Consider the following 12100-nt stretch of genomic DNA (forward strand, 5'->3'; position numbering starts at 1 on the left):
ATTTACGATGTTAGTCTTTAAGGTAAACAGAGAGAGAGTCTTATCTGGGCTCATAAATCTCTGACTGGTATATCCTCTTGTCTAAACAGCTTTCTACCCAATGTGTGTGTGTGTGTAGACTGTATCATCCTGTGTGTATAAAAACGTGTCTGCCACCTGCAATAAACGAAGAGAAACATTTTGCCACATTCTGTGTGCGGTGTGATTCTTCCCTGATCAGAAAAGGCATTACGGGTCTCGCAGGTCGTTTGGAAAACTTCTCCAGTCATTTCGTTTTGGGCATGATAAAAATCTAACAGTTTTGGTGTCAGAAGCGAGATACTTTCCGACAATATCCAGAGGGAGATCGCGCATCAAGGTGAGTTTAATGTATTCCCTTGTTTGCGGGGATTGTCCCGTTTGCCAGCTAATAGGGCTGCATGTGTGTTCGTGTCTTGGTTATGCATTAATTGGTTAATTAATGATAATTTCCTTTGGTGGGATGATTTCGTCGCGACATGGTATTCCTCACCTTAGATGTAAGATGCAAGATTAGAAGACGTTTTTTACGGTCTGTCTAATATAGTTGATATTGTCTGAAGTATCCAAAAGAATCCACGATAATTTTTATATGCCCGAAAAATAAAATAAAATAAAATAAAGTCAGAGAATAGAGAAAAGAAACTAAAGAAAAACGGACATTTTGAAAAGACTGAAATTTTTTTCAAAAGACTTCAATCTTGTTTTGGCTTTAAAGTCTATTTTTTTCTCCTAACTTACAAAATTTGTGATTCAATTGGAAAGACTGGATTGCTCATTTTGTTTGAAGACTGCGATTCCCCTGGTGTCTTGTGTTGTGTGTATTGTCTGAGTGTTAAGTGTTGTGTGTCTGTTCTTTGTTCTGTGTAAAGAAGATGGGTCATAACATTTCTCGCCCATTGCCGGAAGAAAACCCCAAAGATTGGATGTATAGGAATAGTGCCGGTTACTGGACTAATCCTTATTTAGATAATTTAGCGGGATGGAGTGAATGCATGTCGCAGGTAGATAATTTTCCTAGACATGGGTCATTCAAGACCCGCGATATGGAAAATGCGTATTCTATGGTGAACGGTGGATGGGGCGATCCGAATTGGGACTACACTTATATGCGTGGGTCCTATGATAAATGGGTAAATATGAAGAAGTACTCGGTCAAAGGTCCAGAAAGAGTCAATGCTTCTAAATGCTCTTTGAATAAGAAACAATCGCCTCCACCATACAATTCGACACCGTCTACTAGTCCTGGTCTTTATCCTGCGCTGCCTGTTGATACATCTTTACAGCCCGTTTTTGCATTTGTACGAGAGCGAAATGAAGTACATGTTAATCCAGCGAAAGCTAGTGATATTGATGCTATATGTAGGAGTCTTCCTATTCCAACTAATCCCACGAAATATGTACAGATCTTAAAAAGCCACACTCGGTATGCACAGTTAACGGGCCCTGATTTTAGAACTATTCTTTTGCGTACATTGGGAGATGATGTTAGAGAGGAGTCGATCATAGAAAAATGTCCGACCCTCGCGCGAGTTAATGATGCCATTACAGGCGAGGGCACGGCCGCGAACCGTCACCAGATTTTTGGGGAAAATGATGCCAATGTAATGCAAATGTATAATGAGTTAAAGGATTTTCTGGATAACAGAATTGCATCCAAGCGTGACATTTCACATGCAGCTAACACTAGGCAGGGTTTTAAAGAAACGCCGTCTGTTTTTGTGGTGCGTTTTAAAGCAGCATGGGAGAATGATTCTAAACTGCCAACTGATGATACACACAATGTGTTGTTTATAAATACTTGTTTGAATAACATGAAAGCTTCTCAAGCTCAAATGATTCGCATCACGACAGACAGATTGCTCGAGAAGTCGGTAGATCAGTTCTGTGCTAGAATTAGAGATTTAGATGCTGCTGGAGGTTTTCAGTCCGCTTCTGGTTCAGTTAAGTCTAAACCCACTATGTTCTTTGCTGCAACAGGAAGTGGTGCATTCCAGCCACAGTACGAAACTCAAGGAGGAGGTTTCAGGAAAAAGGGGAGGTGCAATTATTGTGGGAAGCTTGGTCATTGGTTTAGAACTTGTAGAAAGAGAATGGGAGATGAGAAAAGGGGCGTAGCCACTCAGCAAATAGAGAATGCAGACCAGCATGCAGTTGTGCAGATGCCCACACAGCAGCAATATCCTACTCAATGGACCTCTGCATAGGGCAGCCTACGGAGCGATGAACCCCATGATTTTTCGATGATAACTTTATCCTACAGTAATCACCCTTCAACTTTGCCCGATATCACGTTGCGCATAGACAATAAAGACGATTGTTTTCTTGTTGATACTGGCGCTACATGTTCTTCAATTGCTGGGGGTGAATATTCTGGTCCCATTTCAGGAAAAAGTATCCGCTCCGTGGGAATAGATGGGGTTCCAATTTCATGTCCTGTAACTCACCTTTTGCCTGTGGTGACACCAACTGGTAAAAAATTTTATCATAGCTTTACAATAATTCCAAACTCGCCTTTAAACCTTTTAGGAAGAGATATGATGCATAAAATGGGAATGGAAATTCTGTTTTTTTAAACCAATGTCTCACTGTCTTTTCCTTCTGTCCTCATGCTCTCAACTGAGCCACAGCCACATCCGGAAGATTTCTTCCATGGTAGTACAGAAGTCGTGCCTGATGAACCAAATTTAGGTGAAGTTAACCCTAAATTATGGGCCTCTCACAAAGATGAGGCAGGTTTCATCCAGGTAAAACCGTATCATGCACTCATGAAAACACACCATCCGATTTTTGTTAAACAATATCCATTGTCGAAAGAGAAGAATGTTGGCATTGCTCCAGTTATTGACAATTTATTGTCACAAGGTGTTTTGATCGAGACACATTCACCGTATAACACACCGATTAATCCCGTCTTAAAGGCAGATAAAAAATGCTGGAGGCTAACACAAGATTTACGTGAGATTAATAAATTAGTTATTCCGTTAGCTCATTTGGTGCCCGATGTGGCTACCATTGTTAACTCTATACCAGCAACTCACGGATTTTTTACTGTGATTGATCTTTATTCTGCTTTTTTCAGTGTCCCTTTGGCCTCAGAGACTGACTGAGCAGGACTGCCACAAAGCATCAGTGATTGTCTGCAATGTCCTGGCTCAGGCTGGATTTAAGGCTTCACACCAGAAACTACAGTGGGTGAAGAGAAAGGTCTCATATCTGGGCCATGTGATTTCAGAAGGCCAACGTAAGATATCGCAGGACCGAGTACAGCTCGTGACTAGGTTTTCAAGAACTCTGACTATGAAACAGATGCAGAGCTTCTTGGGACTGGTAAACTACTGCCGAGCATGGATCCCTGACTGCGCACAGCATGATAAGGTTTTGCGTAGTGCTATTGATCACAAAGCTCCTCCATCACATCTCATTCTGTGGACTCATGAAATGACTGACAGTTTCGCTGCCCTCAAGAAGGCTATACAGTCTGCTACAGCTCTAGGTCTTCCGAATTATGCTAAGCCTTTTCACCTCTATGTGCACGAACGTGGTGGTATCGAACGATCGGGGATCCTAGCCCAGGAACACGGTGACAGATATCGCCCTGTTGCGTATCTTTCCAAATCTTTAGACAACATAGCACAAGGGTTGCCTTCGTGCTTGCGTGCAGTGGCTGCTGCGGCTCTGATGGTCCGGGATGCTGAGAAAACGGTGCTGTCACATCCTTTGATACTGTACACCTCACATCAGGTAACAGCTATTTTACACAACCTCAACACACAACATATGACAGCACAACGTAGATCTGGTTATGAAACTACACTCTTGGCAACGGAAAACTTAACTATTAAGCTTTCTTCTCAGCCGCATTCAGCTGTAGTAGCTCTGCGTGATCTGCTAGACGATATTGACATAGATGGTTTTGACGAGGCACATGATTGCCTTGAACACATTGAACGAGAGACCTCTTGTAGGCCCAATCTCTTAGATACGGCCCTGGAAGAGGGGGATTGCTTATATGTAGATGGTTCATGTTCAAAACCCTCTGATAGTGTGTATTTATGTGGATATGCGGTTGTAAGATTACCTGATGTAACAGTTGAAGCTAAATCATTACCATACACATCAGCAAAAGCTGCAGAATTGGTCGCACTTACAAGAGCATGTCAGTTGTCTGAAGGTAAAGTAGTGACTATATACACTGATTCTAAGTATGCTTATGGTGTTGTGCATGATTTTGCCGAAACATGGAAGCAAAGAGACTTTAAAACAGCTGATTGAAAGCCCATAGCACATTTTAATCTCATAGGCGACCTTTTAAAAGCTGTTCAACTCCCTGCCAAAGTGGCCATAGTGAAGGTTAAAGGACATGCCGTAGGTGATTCAGAGGAAATTCAGGGAAACACATTAGCGGATAAAGTAGCTAAGGAAGCAGCTAAACAACCAGTAGATTTGGACACAGTACATACAAATCCTGAGATCTCGATGATGTCACATATCTCCAATATACCAGACATTGACCTAAAAATACTTCAGAGTCAGCCTACTGAGGAGGACATAAAGTATTGGGCTTCCAAACAATGTAAATCAGATTCTGCTGGTATCATTAGAGATGTAGATGGTAAAATTGCTCTGCCTAAACTAGCTTTAATAGTGTTGGTGAAGCATTACCATAGGATGTCACACATTAGCATAGCTAAAGTCATACAGGCTATAAATGCATTATACTGTATTGCTGATGTAGCTAAAACAACCAAGCTAGTGTTGGATTCATGTCTGACTTGCGCCAAAACTAACGTACATCGACCTGTACAACATACTGCGCTTACTTTTCCTGAAGCCCCTTTCCAACACCTACAGATAGATTTTACACAGATGCCACCTGTAGGAAATTTGAGATACATGTTGGTTATAGTTGACAGATTCAGTAAGTGGCCAGAAGCATTTGCATGTGCGACAGAGAATGCTAAAACAGTTGTCAAAATATTAACGAAAGAGATCATCTCTGGGTTTGGTATTCCTAGAGTGATTGAAAGTGATAACGGCACACCTTTTGCTTCTAAGGTAACACAGCTTTTGGCTAAAAGCTTAGCAATTGACTGGCATTTTAATATTCCCTATCACCCACAGTCAGCTGGAGTGGTAGAAAGAACGAACAGAACCATTAAGGAGCGTGTTACTAAAGCCTGCATTGAAACAGGCCGAAATTGGACTGTTGTTCTCCCGGCAGTACTCACAGAAATGAGAATGACTCCATCTTCGACTACTAAACTGTCACCTTTTGAAATTGTAATGGGCCGGCCTTTCCCGACCCCATGGGTCAGGGGACGCACTGGCATTTCTTCTTTAGGTAACCTGGAAGTGATGGTGGACGACTACGTTTCTGCCCTGGTTGAGAAATTGAATTCTATCAGTGCTGATGTTTCACTAACTCTTCCTCTGCCCACAGATAAGCCAACACACCTTTTTGTGCCTAATCAGCAGGTCCTGATAAGAAGTCTGAAGCCTACCAAGGTCGCTGAACCGAAGTATCTGGGTCCAGCGACTGTTCTAGCTGTAACCAGAACTGGAGTTCTGACTGATTATCAGCCACAGTGGATACACGCAAGCAGGATCAAAACAGCACCCATTTAATCTGTGCACTAATTAATCTGTTGGCCTAAGAAGCCTACCTACGTGAGTGTTCAGGGCTGAAACAGTTGAGAGCCCACGGAAAGATCCTTTCTTTATAGCAGAAAGGGGGCCACCTCCGGGGTGAAGATCTGACTCACTTGACTGTTTGTTTAGCTTACCCTGATACCCGCTCTAGGTCTAAATTCTATAACAATATGTGCATAGTTGTAATTACACTCCTAATGTTGTTTAAACCCTTTGAATACTTTATTCAGGGAGCTCCACGTCTGCAAGGAGAAGAGACTTGGCTAGAGCATCCGGATCCACCTCATGCATATGCAACTAACATGTGGTGGAGACTAGCTAATCACACTGCTATACAAGGTGGAGTATGTGCTGTTGTAGGTTCTACCTGTTGTACCTATATACCCGATAATGATGCTGATGGTCATATCATCGAACAAGCACTAAAAAACATCACTGTGTTTTGGTGTGTGATGCTAAATGATAAATGATTTAAAGTGGCCATTGTTAGTGTTAAAACTGTTTCACACACATTCCTTGTTCGTTCAGTGTCTATAGGATATTTACGATGTTAGTCTTTAAGGTAAACAGAGAGTCTTATCTGGGCTCATAAATCTCTGACTGGTATATCCTCTTGTCTAAACAGCTTTCTACCCAATGTGTGTGTGTGTGTGTGTGTGTGTGTGGACTGTATCATCCTGTGTGTATAAAAACGTGTCTGCCACCTGCAATAAACGAAGAGAAACATTTTGCCACATTCTGTGTGCGGTGTGATTCTTCCCTAATCAGAAAAGGCATTACGGGTCTCGCAGGTCGTTTGGAAAACTTCTCCAGTCATTTCGTTTTGGGCATGATAAAAATCTAACACTCCTACACTGACTCAGGAATACAGTTTGCTTCTGATCATCATCACTGTACCCCGCAACATTGTATATCTGCTTCAAATGGACATTCGGTGCAACCCAGATGAGAATGGGTTTCCTCTTGAGTCTGGTTCCTCTCAAGGTTTCTTCCTTATGCCATCTCGGGGAGTTTTTCCTTGCCACAGTTGCTCATCAGGGACAAACTGATTTACAAAGAACATATTTACTTTTAATCACCACATTGTCTGTGTAAAGCTGCTTTGAGACAATGTTCATTGTCACATAAAAACGAATTGAATTGAATTGAATTGAAAAGAATTTCTGAACACACAGCACAGAACACCACAACACAAAAGAACACAACACAATGTATGGATGTATGTGTATATATATATATATATATATATATATATATATATGGTTATATGTTTGGGAACAGCACCATGCAGGACAGGCAAGCCCTCCAGAGGGTGGTGCGTTCCGCTGAATGTATCATCCACACCGAGCTCCCTGACCTGGACCAGGACATCTACAGCACGCGGTGCAGGACCAGAGCCAGGAAGATTGTGAAGGACCTCAGCCATCCCAACAATGGACTCTTTTCTTTGTTGCGTTCAGGAAAACGCTTCCGCTTTTTCACAGAGAGAATGAGGAGGAGCTTCTTCCTGCAGGCCATTCTGTGTTTAAACCAGGAAACACCCAGGATCTAAAAACTGGCCCACTCTCTCCATCATCACACTACTTCTCTGTACATACCTCACCTTTCGCACCACGACACTTTAAACTCTGGACTTGCACAGCAAAGTGCACTTTATATTTATTTATTTTATACCACACCATACCGCACACGGACACTTTATGGACACTTTACAACACACCATACCGCACACGGACACTTACGGACCCTTACACCACACCATACTGCACACGGACACTTTATAAACAGCCCACCACGAAAAATTGTCTATTGTTTACACTTTGTTACACATTGTGTACTGTTTCACTCTCTACTGCCATAAGAATATTTTGTATATACATTTTTCTCTTTGTTTCACATACATATCTTTATATATCCTTTATATCTTATATTCTTATATTTTATTTTATATAGTTTTTATACTTTATTTATCTGCTTCTTTTCTTTTTCCCAATCCTTTTCCCCTCATGCCGGACCGTCGTATAAAGCATTTCACTGCATGTCGTACCCTGTATGTATGTGTATGTGATGAATAAAATTTGATTTGATTTGATTTGATTTGATATATATATATATATATATACACACCACTATTTACTACCCTAGTTACTATACTCACAATCACTATACAGTGGTCTCCCCGAACAACCACTATACTCACAACCACTGCACTCACAACCACTGCACTCTCTATTTACTATATTCACAATCACTATACAGTGGTCTCCCCGAACTCCCGGGGGTTACGTTCTAAGACCCAATCACTATACTCCCCATTTACTACACTCCCATAATCTGTATATTTCTGTGAAAAAGGTTTTAGGTAGGTGTAATGCTTTGTAAAATTCTGTGTAAGTGTTAAAATTCTTTTAAATAACAAAAAGGAAATATACAGAGAAGAGAAATTCAACTCATATCGATATTTGGTGTGAACTCCTGTCAGGGTCTGGACATTTCTTGGGTTTTTTTTTTTTTTTTTTTGCTTTGGCCATAAGATGCCGCCACTGGCTTCTTCTGTCTTCCCGAGTCTCCTGGCTTCTTCTGTATTCCCGAGTTTCTTTGTAATGTTTTGACTTTACTTAAATTTTGTTGTTTTATTATTTAGTATTGACAGCCCACTCTGCCTGTCTTCTATTTTTGGTTCTCTTCTCTCAAGCTTGTTTATTGGACTTATATTTACATAAAAATAAATCATGCCATTGCACATCTCTAGTGTGTCTCTGCAGTTGGGTTCCAACACCTCCCCGTGGCAGACTGCTAGTGTCTGCAACTCGTTCTTGCGACCAGGGTTTGAGACCCGCTCTCGAACTTGACAAACTCCTATTGTCTGAAAAACAGAATGAACTCTTCTGCTTTCTTGCAAACAGTTTTTGAAGAAACTCGGCAGGTAGCTCGTTCCAAACATCTTGGGCAACTTAGAAAATGCCTCAAGTCCTTCATGTAATCCCAGACAGACTCGATGATGCTGACATCTGAGATAATGCTGGGCTCTGTGGGGACCAAAGCATCACTTCTAGGATTCCTTGTTCTTGCTTATCTTCAAACTAAGTCTTTGCCTGGGAGGAAATCTTGCTTATGCAGTATTACTACCTTGAGTCTTGTTGCTGTGCCAAGTTCTGCCATGGTGTACGACCAGTAACATTAAACTTCCACAGCCTGACCTTAGTACCAGAGTTTGTCTGTTCATCACCCAGTTTGAAGCCTCCTAAAAAGCTGTTACTGTTTCAGTTAATGACTCTGGTTCAACATACATATTAGAGTTAATTGGATAATCATGTACCTGATTTGGATGCTACAAAATCCCTGACTTTGTGCAAGTGTACAAAGTGTAAGAATTGAAAGCCGAAGGGTGGTCACACCAAAGATTGATTTCAGTTTTGTTTCCTCTGCATTTTGTGAAATGATCAAAATAAACAATTCAAATATATATTTTTGATTCTTACTTTGTGTTGAAATATGGTCCCCTGGTGGTCTAGTGGTTAGGATGCGGCGCTCTCACCGCTGCAGCCCGGGTTTGATCCCCGGTCAGGGATCCAACCCCAGTCACTCTTAGTGCCAGTCCCAAGCCCGGATAAATGAGGAGGGTTGCATTAGGAAGGGCATCCAGCGTAAAAACATGTGCCAAATCAAACATGTGGATGAGCCGCTGTGGCGCCCCCTAATGGGAGAAGGCGAAAGAAAGTTTTACTTTTTGTTGAAATTGCATTTAGTTGCTTCTTTAAGAGACCTCGATCTACTGGCAACTCATTGGTATCCCATGACAGGAGATGGAAAGGATTTCTAAATGTATTTTTAAATGGTTGTTTGACTTAAAAAAAAATCTCAATTTAAAAGCTAAAATTCCACTTTTCAGTCACATTTTAATTGCTTTATTAGAATTTCATTAAAATGATTTTCTTTGTTTAAATGGGAATAAATGTAATTTGTCTTGAGTCGCAACTTTTGTATTACTCGTGTCATGAATTTAGAAATTCCTGTAAATATTTACCCTGCGAACATAGTACATAATTTGCAATTAAAATGTTTTTATAAATATATTTATAATTATATATTTTTTATTGACCAGAAATCAGGTTCGGTTATTTGTAATCTTTATGTAGTTTGCTGAAACGAATAAAAAAATATTAACAGATTAAAGTTTGAATATCTTTCATTTGTTGGAAAATGATGTTTTCTTAGTAAGCGATGAGCAATTTCATGCTTAATTTCATATCTGACAACAAGTGAAATAAATAGTTTTGTGTATAACTAACAAACCAACCTCAAAAGTCACTTCCTTGAGTCAAAGATAAAATATTCTTCAGCGAAGCACAATAGGATTTTCCGTAGCTCATGACTTGTTTGACAGCATGTTATAGCTTTTTGTTCTTGGTAAAAGGCACTCCAACACCATTTAAACAACTGCACTGGCTTTCTTCAGACACAACTGAAAAGGTCTACAGCCTGGTAAAACTTTTTTTTTTCCTATATTATAACTATATTAAAAAAAAAACATAATATGCATATGCAATAATATGCAATTTCGTGAGTAAAAATTGATATACAATTTCATTTTGCTTGTGTATATTTTCAGCTTTATGATTCAGAATTATATATATATATATATATATGTTGATTTTTAGTTTTTTTCACTTCAGATTATCTGTCTATCATGGGGTGTCAGCTTCTGCTGGGTCTGGTTGCTTTGCTCTTCATGAGTAAGTCTTTGCATATTAACCTCTAGGTGAAACTAATAATAATGACACTGGACACTCTTTCGTATACAGTATATATATTTTCTATTATTGTTTAATCTTTAGTTTTTGAAGGGTTCACTGTACAAGTCTCCGGAAATAAGCTGTTATTATAGAAATGATAATTTAATTGAAAGAAGGTTCCCTCGGTGGTCTAGTGGTTAGAATGCGGCGCTCTCACAGCTGTGGCTCGGGTTCGATCCCTGGTCAAGAAACCAACCCCAGCCATTATGGTTGCACAAGCCAGTGCACTCTTAGTGCCGGTCCCAAGCCTGGAGAAATAGGAAGGGTATCCAGCGTAAAAACATGTGCCAAATCAAACATGCGGATCATGAATACGGATGATCCGCTGTGGCGCCCTCTAATGGGAGAAGCCAAAAGAAAGTTTTATAATTTCATTGAAAAAGTAGGTTAATCAGTACGTAGATCAGCTACACCTCCTAGACTACATATTTCTGGAGTACGTATTCACCGCCTCGTTTTTTTGCCCAAACGCAGCTTTACTTTTGTATGTTCCCCTTTTTATTTAAAAGTACAACATACAAAAATAAGCCAAAATAATACACAGTATATCTACACCATTTCTTAATGATTTGGTATTTCTTTATTATATCTTCTTAATTTTTTTAATCACTGGATAAAACTGGATTATTTTTTTATCTGTCCAGTTTGGGTGACATTATGCCCATGATAGTCTCAGATTTTTCATCTAGGAAAGTTGACTGGATTTTTATGAGTTACTTTTTCTTTCCTGGCCACTTGAACCAATTATGTCTTGCATTCATTGTAGGGTATTTTGGTCAACAAAACGTTTCACTTTTTCCTGCAAGTAGTCATGTTTTTTGGAAAGTTGGTTAGTTATCATTACTTAAAGCTAAGAAATTATTCCAGGGGCCTTAACCATGCTCCCTGAGATGACATTACAAAGAAATCTTTAGAAAAAACAACCTCATAAGTTTCTGGGTGACCCCAGCTAGCATGATTATAAATTGCAAAATTGCAAAAAAATCGCGCAAATAATCGATCAAAACGACCCTGATTGGTGCGTGAAATGGAAATATTTACAGATACGCCATCTATAATGGAATGATCAGTGAGTAAACATGGGTGTTAGTTTGTTTATTTTTTCTCACTTTCTGCTTCTTTCTCATATCAGGCAGCATAGCAACAGGACTGCCAACTCCAATACCAGGTACAGCTTTTGAATTGTGTAGGCGTTATTTCCACCTGTTATACGGCCCTTTAACATATCCAACTATAAATATTTAGTTGACTGTGTTCTACATTATTTGCATATGTGCATGTTTTATGCAAATGTCACTTTCCATCGGTACAAGATCATTGGTAGGTCAAGAATATGAGAATCTGAAGTATTTATTGTCTGCTAAACTCTCCACCTTCTCTTTTAAATGTAGATGAAACTCCAGCACCAACAAAATCAGTACCAGGTAAAGTTGAACTTTATAACCGTGTGAACTGTCGTGGAGTTTGTAGTAAATAAAAGTAAATGAAACGTTCATCTCCAGCTAGCTTCATTTAATAATGAAGCATTTCCATTGTGAGAGGTTATTTCCACCTCTTATACGACTCTTCAACATATTAAACTATAAATATTCTATAGCAGGGGTCACCAACCTTTTAGAAACTGAGAGCTACTT

This window comes from Silurus aristotelis (assembly GCF_946808225.1).
Source record: "Silurus aristotelis genome assembly, chromosome: 12".
NCBI lineage: Eukaryota > Metazoa > Chordata > Actinopteri > Siluriformes > Siluridae > Silurus > Silurus aristotelis.